The sequence below is a fragment of the Pholcus phalangioides genome, unplaced genomic scaffold (genome assembly GCF_987345545.1).
Source record: "Pholcus phalangioides strain wild (caught in Gottingen) unplaced genomic scaffold, Ppha-v1.0 ptg000012l_1, whole genome shotgun sequence".
NCBI lineage: Eukaryota > Metazoa > Arthropoda > Arachnida > Araneae > Pholcidae > Pholcus > Pholcus phalangioides.
The window spans coordinates 24136206-24148294 of NW_028301605.1; positions in this window are offsets into that span (position 1 = coordinate 24136206).

The window sequence follows — 12089 nt, forward strand, 5'->3', positions numbered from 1 at the left end:
GACATATCTTGTGACCCTGAATCTCACTCGAAAGGAACTTCTCACTAAATACATCGACGGTCCAACAACCCAATCACTTTCCTTCGAAAATAATGGACCCATCAGTTGAATCATGGGATGAAGGCAGTTATATGGATTCTCTACCAGAGGGAATTGATTACACCGGGAACGACAAGGAACTTCAGACAATGCATGACTTTTTAGACTTCAAGAAAGAGAAACTTGATAAAAGCCACTTTCTCTTACAAGAGAAGTCAGCAGAAATACAGAACCGCACTTCACATAAAAATTCCAAAAGTTATAAGAGTGGAAAAAAAAAGAAAAGTTCTGGTAAACAAAACGTCAAGTCTCAAGTTAAGAAAAGGAGTGAGGAGAACAATGCTGCCAATATGAACATTTCCCAAGAAACAGAAAGTAAACCTCCAAGGGAAAAAAAGAGGACCTTGAGATAAGGGTGAAAAAACAAACTCAATATGAAGACAAACTTTGCTCTCAGATCAAGAATACCAAAAAAACTTCTCGTCGGTTAGAAACACCCAACTCAGCTGAAAAACCTGTCAGACGAAGTTCATCAAGACTTAAGGAAAAAGACAAGAACCTTGCCATATCTAGGGGTCAAGGAGGTTCTGAGGATCTCCTCAAGCCCATTTTGATAACAGAAATGCAATCCAGTGATAATTTGAGTAAAAATAATTCTGTAACCTTACCTTCTCAACAAGCATCATCTGAAGTCATATCCAAACTCAACGGTCAACAAGTATATGCACAAAAAACGATGGGTGCCACTACTTCAATCTCAAGTGATTTTTCAGCACATAAGACACTCCAACCAAATGTACACGTACTCCTGGAGGAGCTTCGGGAAATTTTGAACTCCTATACAAGTGATAAAGCCAGAGGAAATGTAGGGTTCTGCATTCCCGCTAAACAACGCAAAAGAAGCAATAAAATAATTGATGCAATCAATATCTGGGCAGACAACATCCTCAAATCTACTAGGGACAACTTCTGCCAAACAGAAATATCTTCTCCTCAGGAACAAACGCTCACTTCGACTGCACCACATTTTTTTACTCAGTCTCACCAAGACCGTCTCTCAGCTCAACCACAGATCGAGAAACTTCTCCAACAGCAGATTAGCAATATGGGTGAGATGCGCAACAGAGCACCACAACAACCTCCAAAACCACAAAGAGATGTCGCCAAAGAAACTCACAGAGAGGCTGGAGTCAACACCAACATTCCAGAAGTATCGCATGATCTGCCACAATCAGAGAAAGTTACATTATCTCCATCTGCAACCACATCAATTAACACTGCAACTAGTATTAAAGCTGTCAACACCTACATCTCTGGAGTTGGAACTCGGGCAAGACTTGAACAGTGGTTAAGCAATAATTACAACCTCCCTGCAGCGTCACTGGAAAAAACCAACTCTATGATAGATTCTATTGTGGAATGGATTGAGGAGACTATAAAACAAGAACTCAGTGGTTTGACACAAACAGACTCCCCATCACCACAAGGGCAATGCCTTGAAAAACAACATGGAACTGCGAGAAAATCGGCAGAGAAGAATTTGCCCATTGTGACTAATTCTGAAAAAATCACACAGATATCAATTCCCATACCTTCCCCTCCTCAACAAAAGGACTCTGTAATATCAAATCAAGTAGATGAATTGAATGACAGTTCATCTTCATATGTCATACTTGACGAGATCTCTTCCAATACGGAAAATCCTTACCAAGAAGTCAGCTACAGGAAGAAGCAGAGGAAAAACAAGAATCGGCAGATCTATTCAGTGCTGTTATACAAGAACAGATTGGCTCAACCACATCAAAGTAACAGTAACAACCAAATTATTATCAAAAAATTTGAGAAAAAAATTCACAACATCAGACATATTAGAAATGGTACGGCAAATGATTGTTACACTAAAGAAGACTGTAAAAACATCCAAAGATTTATACTCAACAACCGAAGCCTCCGGCAGTACATATATGTTGTGTGCCCAGGGACCAATGATTTTAAACAGCACCGACCTCAACCGCAAACATATGCAGGGGTTAAAACTTCAAATAACAAGAACTTTGGACGTACTTTCAATAATAAAACAACAGCAATGTATCAGAAAAATCCAAACCTCTTGGGTGATATTGTCTATGAATCCGAGGAACAGAATTATAAGAGAGAGGCCTCTTCGGCATTCAGATTTGGATCCGGCTTGGTTTTCTACAATCGTTGTCATCTTAAGAATCATAGTGAAATTCGAAGCAGTCGTACTACATATGCAGGAATCTCTTGTGCTAACCAGAGAAATCTAACCTCAAGAGCTTGTAATACCGTGTATAGGTATGCCGATATCAATGAATCTAAACTGACATTAAACGCTATTGACCAAAAGGACGTCAAGCAAGTTATGAATGACTTAGAAGAACAGTTAAAATACAGCAATCTACAGGAGCTCATTGCTAGTGCTAGAATAGATGAACATAGAGGTCAAATCACTTTGATATGTACAGACTCGTCGGCTGCAAAGGTGATAAGTTCGGCAGTCGCGAACAATTTCAAGTTGAAGTTACACTTGAAAAATTGATAACAAGATAACACATCGTTTTCCTACACATATAAGTCAGGTAGCTTATTATATATAACTATTTTAATATTACATTTTTGATATACAATGCCTCAAGATAACATCAAGGACGCAATAGCCAACTCCCGGATAACAGGTCAAAATAGCAGACGGGAAAAACACCCAAGATTATGTCGACAAGAGCAAATTCAATGCTCTTCAACGACACCATCTCCAATGGGCAATCTCAAAATACTACAAATAAATGTAGATTGAACTAGAGCGGCAATAAACTTGCTTGTAGATACAGCAATCAAGGATAAGATTGACATAATTGCCTTGCAGGAGCCAGGAATATCAGGGAAGCCACTGCGCGGATTTCCGAAAAGATGGAAAAGATGGATGTCCAGAAATGGGAAAGCGGCAATCCTGGTGCTCAATCCAGACATTAACCCTATGACATATCATACGAGCAACAACATCACATCGATTAGAATCTCACAGCCTCAACATGATCTAATATTAGCTAGTGCGTACTCTTCACCAAAAGATTGTGTTGAGAATGTTTTTAAAGAAATGGACCAACTATTGAAACTGTCCACACAAGCGAACTTATTGTTGTGCGGCGACCTCAATAGTCATCACCCGCTCTGGGGAGACCATAGAACAGATACTAGAGGAAATAAGCTCATTGATTATTCTAATAGGAACAATTTATATTTTCTCAACCATAGTAATTCTCCTCCCACCTTCGAGACGGATTGTGGGAAAGGATGGCCGGATGTGGCTATTACGAACTCGCATGCAACACTTCTGAATACATCTTGGAAAGTGGACGAGAAAGTGACTCTCAGCGGACATAAATACATTTATATACAAACGAATGTGACTATTTGCCAAAAGCCACAGAGACGATATAAAATAACAGCGAGGAAGCTAAAGGTTTTCATCTTGAAAACAAAAAGCGTAATTGAAACAATACAATACAATTTGAGGAAATGCCAAGACAACAAAACCCTCCAACAAATATGCCAGGAACTAATGACCTATATTACTAACATGTGTGAGCAGACATTTCCAAAAGTGAAACCTTCACCAATTCAAAACCTCGCATGGTGGAATGATGAACTAACGTTAGAAAGGAAACGTCTGCGAGCACTAAAGAGGAGGTGTGAAAGAGAGAATGATACAGACACTCAAATAAGGTTAAAGCAATTATATCGAAAAGAAATTGCATTATACAAAAAGAAAATCAACAGGGCAAAAAAAGAAGGCTGGATGAGATTTTGTGAAAAAGCGACGGAGCCTTTTGGGAAAGCATACAAGACCGTCACAAATACAAGCTCATTTCTTCCCCAAACATTCCTCATAAATCCTGATCATCCAACAACATCTTTGCAAGCTGCCCAAAACATTTTAGAAGAAATTTTCTCCAAAAATAATGGGGAAAATGAAAATACTGTAATGCAGTCAAGAAATAAGCAGAATACTGATACCAGAAACGATCCACCTTTCTCAATTCAAGAAATTAATAGAATAATTGATAAACTAAATGTGAAAAAAGCTCCCGGTCCTGATGGAATAACAAACGCATTGATTAAAAGTATACATGCTTTCCACAAGTTCTTTTTCCTGACTCTCTTCAATAAATGCCTCAGCTTCAATATTTTCCCTACAGCATTCAAGAAAGGGCAACTGATACTTTTTCTAAAACCAGGAAAAGATCCGAACAATATCAATTCATACCGTCCAATAATTCTTCTAAACACAATCGGCAAAATTCTCGAAAAATTGCTGACACAAAGAATCAACTACTACATCGAGAAAAGGAAGTGGATCAGCGATAAACAACATGGATTCAGAAAAGGGTTCTCGACGGAGACAGCACTATCAAAGATTCATGACAGCATACAAACATTTAAGAGCCTGAAACAAGATGTTGCCCTAATATCAATAGATATTAAGGGAGCTTTCAATAACATTTCACATAAAACAATAGTAAAGCAACTTCTCAACATCTCAATGCCGGACAATGTGAGAAGAACAATGATTGATGCAATCAGAGAAAGACAGATATCCCTTCTTACGGATGAGGGTGAGTCCACTATAATTCAAACAAAAGGGTGCCCTCAAGGTTCCTGTAGTGGGCCTATGATGTGGAACCTTGTCATAAATGATTTACTTACGAAAAACTGGCCAGAAAATATAAAGTTTCAAGTGTATGCGGATGATATTGCTATGGTAATTGGTGATTCAACAATCCGAGGTCACCGAGCACGCAAAAACAGCAATGGTATTATTGGATACATGGCTCACAAAAAATAAATTAGAAATCGAATTCTCCAAATCCAATTACTTATGGATTTCTCACAAAAAGGGAAGACCAACCATTAGACTGCGAAACAATCCAATAAGACACAATATGAACATCAAATATTTAGGAATAATGTTTGATAGAAACCTGACATGGTTCAAACATGTGAATTATCTGATCACGAAAACACAGAAATGTTTACAAAATTTTAAAAGAATGGCTGGTCCTGCATGGGGCATTAATACGAAAATTAGAAATACGCTTTATAAAGCGGTCGCCATCCGCATTATAGCATATGGTGTTATCGCATGGTTCGGTGATCCCAAACAACAACTAAGAACAAAAGTAGACTCTCTTCAAAGAAAATTCCTGCTATTCATCACTGGAGCCTATTCCACAGCACCAAACAGTGCGTTACAAGTATTAACTAACAATCCTCCTCTACATATACTTTTGGAAAACGAAGTACAGAAAGCAAATTTAAGGCTAAAGCGCGAGATTAATATAAACAATGTAACATATCTTCCTACAGATGTAGAGCATAAACATCCACCATGGACGTATCACCCGGTGAAAGATATTTTGCCAACACAGGTCTTGACCATAGATGTAGAAGAATCAACAAATCGAATTATTTTCACAGACGGTTCAAAGACCGTGGATGGCGTAGGGGCCGCCTACATCAGTATATACATGGGTGAAGTAACAGACAAATGGAACTGCCGATTGCTAAATAACAACACAGTATTTCAAGCAGAGTTATACGCAATCTGGATGGCGGTCAGTTATGCAAAAAATTGTGCAGAAAAATCAACTATAAAGACAGACAGCATGTCATGTATACAAGCAATACGAGACGTAGAATCCCCTTATAGCCTAGTGCATGACATTAGACAAACACTAATGGACCACAGGAAGATTGCAATACGATGGGTGAAAGCTCATGTAGGCATTGAGGGGAATGAAATGGCGGATAAATTCGCAAAAGAGGCTACAAAACATCAACATGAAAACCATCTAATGAAATTACCGGCATCCTACATTAAAAATCTGCTCTTGCAAGAAGCGTCAGAGAAATGGCAACACCATTGGCAAATATGCACAACTGGAAGAAAAGTCTTCGACGTAATACCAAAAGTGGGTAAAATGAAAGAAGTCATGCCGAGAGAAATAGTAATGTTCCTCACAGAACACGGTCCATTCGGTGAATACATGCAAAGGTTCAAAATCAGCCAGACCAGTACGTGTAGATGCGGCCATCCGGGAAGCGTGATACACTATGTGACACAGTGTGAGTACACAAAGGGATACCATTTACAGGCGCCACCGAACGGACGAGAGATCTTGTGGAAACGGAAAATTATTTTACAAAGATCTGCAACGAGGAAACTACAACAAGTCTTGGACTATCTGATAAATTATAAAGAAACTATTTTGATAATAACTGGAAGTAGTGAACAATCCACTAGTGATTCGGAAGTGGAATCTGAAACGGATGCGGGTTCCATATAGAGGGGCGCACTTGGGCTCCTAAACCATAACCATTAACTGTATAATTTATGAATGTTTTTGTATATACAATTTCATAGTATGATGGTGGTTTAGTAACCTTGTATATTAGTAGGAGCTCATTATGGCATTTGTTGTGAATATGTGACGTACATAGTAATGTTTATGTGTATCAACAATTATTATAAAAATGGGAATTTATATTTTGTAATTAGCGTATATTATATAAATATATTATGTAAATATGTGTGGGTAATTCAAATGTGATCGCTGCCACCCAGCACTGTGAACAGGGGCTGTATTTGATTGTTCCCGCCGCACTTTTTTAGTATGATAGTAATTTGTAACCTTGAATATATATTTGTATGAGTTCATGGTGATATTTGTACCCAATACTACCTTCATACAGTAATGTTTTTGTGCATTCCCAATGGTATAAAAAAGGGAAATTTTTGTAAAGTAAATAATATATGCATGTAATTCAAATGTGAATGCCCAGCACTGTCAACGGAGGCTCTGTTTGAATATTCCCGTTGCAGTGCAGGCTCTGTGTGTGTGTGTGTGTGTGTGTGTGTGTGTGTGCGTGCGTGCGTGCGTGCGTGCGTGCGTGCGTGCGTGCGTGCGTGCGTTCGTTCTGCAATAGGTCAGGCAAAACTGCTCAGCACTGTGGACGGAGGCTTTGTTTCTTCGTTTTCCGTCACAGTCGAGGCGCGGTATATATGTAATTTGTTTTGTATACATTGTGTATTCTGTATTTTGACCATTCTCAAAGCTCTCCCACTTCAACTTGCCAGCTTCTTCCTCTTCTTTCTTGCCCACAAGTCTTTTCCACATTTCTTTCGGAATCCCAGGCTGCGGTCTCCGGCCCTTATGTGCCACTGGGCGCACGTGCAATTTTTCTCCCTAGTCATTGGATTCAGTCACCCATTTTTGTCAAATGGCTTGTATGTTGCATTGGTTGATGGCTGTCTTCCTGGGGAGAACGACGCGAGTAATTCGAAACTTGCGAGCACGGGGCAAGGGGAGACACCACTATAAATCTTTGCTTACTTTTCCGACACAACTCTGCCTCTTTTGAGGGAACGGAAGTAAGGTGCTTTGCATCAGTCCGGAGTTGTGAGCGGTTCTATCTATCTATCTACCAGAACAGGTTTCATATAAGTCTGAGTAGTTTCACTACACTGACAGTGGACAGACCAATGTAGCACCCGTCAGTATACTGATACTACTCTGGCTCTGACCTATGTAGTGGCCGTTCTGGAGGACGTATTCCTTTGAAACATCGTATATACGCTGTATGGTCCATACAGCGTACAGGACAAAAGGGAAAATTCCATGAAAAAGCGCAACTTTTTCACCTGGTGGTCGGAAACCGAACAATGGTTTTTTCTTCCATAAATCCCATGGTCTCATTAAGATATCCTAAAAAATACTCAGAGTATATGGGAACTTCAATTATAATCACTCTGTATAATCGGTATTCTAATCTCACAAACACTAGTAGAAGTATTTTTAGTGGGAAAATTTTCAAACACTCATCTTTTACCTCGCGCTCTGTGTGTTTATCTATTAGAAGCAGACCGTGTTTTAATGATATGTGAAAGCAAATATCTTTCCAGAATATCATTGTACTCATCAAAGGAGTTTATATTCCGTGCTTTATCTTTTGTCACGCAAAAGAAAGGGAACTTTACGGGTCCCTTTAAGGAAAGGAAACTCATTTTGTGTGCTTCGAAAACTAACGTCTATCACCTTGATTATTAAACTTTCCTTTCGAGATAGCTCCTCACTTGATATCGAAGAACATAGTTTTGCGTTTCATTTTAAATTATTGAAACAACGTTATTCGCATGCTTAGAAATTGGACAGAAATGGTTTGTAAACGTGCTTCAATTAATCACTCACTTTGGAAATGATGGATAAAATTCTGTAGGAGTTAAGTATTCAGTGAAATCAAAAACAAGGAAAAATCAATTTCTTTCATCTGTCTGCTGTTGAACTATACAGGGTGGATGCTATAGGACGCTGAATAATTATACCAGTGATATTCTTTGTGAAAAACTAATATGGAAAAGTGTTTTCTCAGTTTTTTGATTTGACCAGTAATTATGGAGCATTAAAAATTGATATGACGTCAATTTCGAATCCTGCCAAATTCACCGAACGTGCATCAAACGTATATGTAGATTGGAGCTTTTAAGCTGACAGCAAACCCTGAGAGTAAACAAGAAAGCTAAAGCTGCGCACGACCCATTTCTTTTTCCCTGTCCTTTCCCTCAGAAAAACTGACTTAACAGTGAAGGAAAGAAAATTGCCGCATTTTGGCAAAAAAAAAAATGTTGATTCTAGGAAAAAAATTTATCCAATGCATCTCCTTTGGTTGGTAAAATAAGTATCTGTGGGATAGATCGGCCAATATAGTGGGGCGAAGGTACCACGTAATAACGGGTTCAACATTACTCTACACAAAGAGGAAAAAGCACCAATCGTCAAAGAAAATTACTGAAATTGGCTCCTAACAGAGGTTGAATATTTTTCAGCTCAGTTTCAATTAGTGGCAACCCACTGCGTGGGGGGATTTCGTTTTTCGTTGGGTGTTTGGCGCGACTGATCGTTAGAAAACTGACACGTCACAAAATTTCAAAACGCTATAAATGCCTTAATATACATTCACCACATCCTGAAACAGAAATACTTTTCTGTATTAGTTTTTCAGAAGGAACCACATGGGTAATTATTGAGCGGTCGATAATATCCACTCCGTTTAATTTCATTTCACCACTAATTCGCAATGCGATATTTTTATGTCTCCTTTTATTTAATTTTTGTTCTCTCTGTGGCGATACTTTTTAAAGGGGAGATCAGCTCGCATTCACGCCCCGAATTTGGGAACCACAGAAAACCACCTTCAGCTGACCACCACTGTGGCGACGGTGGGGTTCGAACCCAGGAAGTCGCGATACGAGTCCGTAACTATGACCACTCGACCGCCAAAGCAGATCACACCTGACCGAAACTATGCTACGTATTCGAAAAGCTCATTTTCACCATCGGCAGCACTCAACGTAAGAGTTACTTTTTCAGAAATCAACATTAAAATTTGGCTTTTTTTTCCCACATTGTAAAAACAAACTTAAATCCCATGATGTATAAATTGTATAAAACAAAATTTAATTCCACGATGCGAAAAAAGTCCAAGGACATTAAAAATATCATTTTTCTTCCTCCACGTGGCAGATTCGCGAATTTCTCACCAGGAGACGAGCGGCTGTATTTAATGCCTTTGAAGGATTTCTAAAACTTTGTTTGGAAAAATTGGACGAGAAAAGTTACCTTATAGTATTTCTTTTTTGCTCTTTACTTCCCAGAGCTAACCAGCAGATGGGGAAGTTACACGTGAAATACTTCAAAAAGATTTCGATTTTCAAAGGATCGGTTTCCGTGTGTTTTTTTTTTTCCTTCTTACTTTATTTTCTTTCTTTCTTCATCGAATCGATTTTTCAATCTCATTTGCATCGACGTTCGAGGAATTCCTTTTCTTAATGGAGTTACCACTCACTGTTGCATGTGAACTTTTGCAGAAACTTCTCTTTTTCTTGTTATTTTAAATCTTTTGTGTGCCGATACTCGGATGGAGATAAAAAACTTTCGACGCAAGAAAAGAATAAGACATTTTCGACTCTTCCTGGATGCTCTTCATTCTGACCTTGCCATAACCTCTCTTTTCTTTTGACGAACATTTCCCGTATCTGGAACATACTTAGTTCTCCTTGGCTATTTTTTTCTAGACCTTTTGTGTAAGTAAAATCTTTTCTTCCAAGAAAACATATCTGAATAACCTATGTTGATATTCCGATTTATTCCGTGATTTTTATCTGGTGCCTTCACGTCATATTTCTTCTTTTCTATGGAGAGTATACTTTGATTACAAAGTAGGGAATTTGTTTTTTTCCGTTTAATACAGGCTTTAACACGAATACGTTGATGTGAATTTACTAGATGTCCGGTTTTTTCTTGATCGCTACACTGTCTCGAAAAATTCTTCTGAGACACATGTTTGTCCGTGTCTTTCTGTGCGTAAATTTTGATGAGATCGAATTATTTTCCCTAATATTCGGTTTTGTACTTTTTTCTTATTTTAAATCTTTTGTATGCAGATACTTAGATGGAGATGAAAACTTTCAGCACAATAAAAAGAATACGGCATTTTTTGCCTCTTTCTGGATGCTCCCTATTTTCTTCGAGATTTTCTTTTGACGAACATTTCTCACATCTGGAACATACGTAGTTCTAAGTGGTCATTTTTTTAGTATTTTTGTGTAAATAAAAACTTTTCTGCCAGAAAATATCTACAACATTTGTAACTTTTGTTGATGTTACGATTCCATGATTTTTATCTGGTACCTTCATCTTACATTATTTCCATGTTACAGAGAGTATAGTATGATTCAAAATAGTGATATTTGTTTTCACTGTTTAATACAGGCTTTGCAAGTTTTATTTGAAACACGAGTATGTTATAAGAATTTACTAAGATTGTAGAGTCATGTTTGTTGTTGGTAAATACACTGTTCCGAAAAACATTGCTTCTGTAACGACTCTTTGTCCAGTTTTTTCTGTGCGTAATCCAATATTTAGATCAAGTCGAATTATTCCTAATCCTTCACATACGTGACTTTTAAAAGAAAACAGGATTGTTCTGAACGTACCTTCGAGAAACATAATTTCGTATACTAACCCTTTCCACACACAAAAAAATATTAAAAGCATAGTAAAAATGTGCTTTTAACACCATCATTTAAGACGGCGAAAACGAAACCTTGTAAGCGAAAGAAATGACGCGATAACGCAGTTATTGAAGGCCATACTTACAGCGGACGCGTGCTGAGAATACCTACAAATCTCTCTCCCTCTCTTAAGACTATTTCTTATTTTCACCAAAAGATAAGACCAACATCATTCCCGTGACCTGGAGAAATTCTCACAAAAAATTTAATAATAATAAGAACAATAAAAGAGAGGGGAAATGAGTATTATCGCATCGGATCTCGAGCATAAGTTCCAATTAGTTTTCCGTATGGACGGACTAATAAGATAAGAAAAAAGTCCTAAAAAAAAATAGGAATTAATTTTTTTCTTTATTTAGATCATGATCAAATGAATGTAGCAACGTGTCCTTTATTATTCTTTCCTTATCCTCCCGGAGCTGAAATACGTGAGATGAATTCCTCAGCCCCCGGATGCTTTCCATAATATCGACTAGCATCATTGCAATTCTTGCTCCGACTGCCTCGGGATTTCGAGGAGCTTTTCCTTCCTCTTTTTGTATTATTTTCCTTTAAAAAATAGAGGCTAGAATACTAGAGTACAGAGAGGGGCAAGCATCTATCTATCTTTGCACCACGATTGGAATTCTCTGCGTCATATTGTCGAGAGGGTATTGAGTCAAATGGAAAAGGCACGAATATCCACATTCTGTCTTTCTTTTCCCATTTGTGAATATTTAATATGAGTTTCTTTGCATGTAAAATATTGCTGCTGAAATGTTGAAATGCCCGATTACTTGAAATTTTAAAGGAAAATTTATTTTCATATCGGAAATATATATTCTTTTTTTCGTGTTAGAGTAGTTATTTTCCTCTGTAATGGAAAATAAGAATGTTCGTGGGTGAATTAACGCATTTGTTC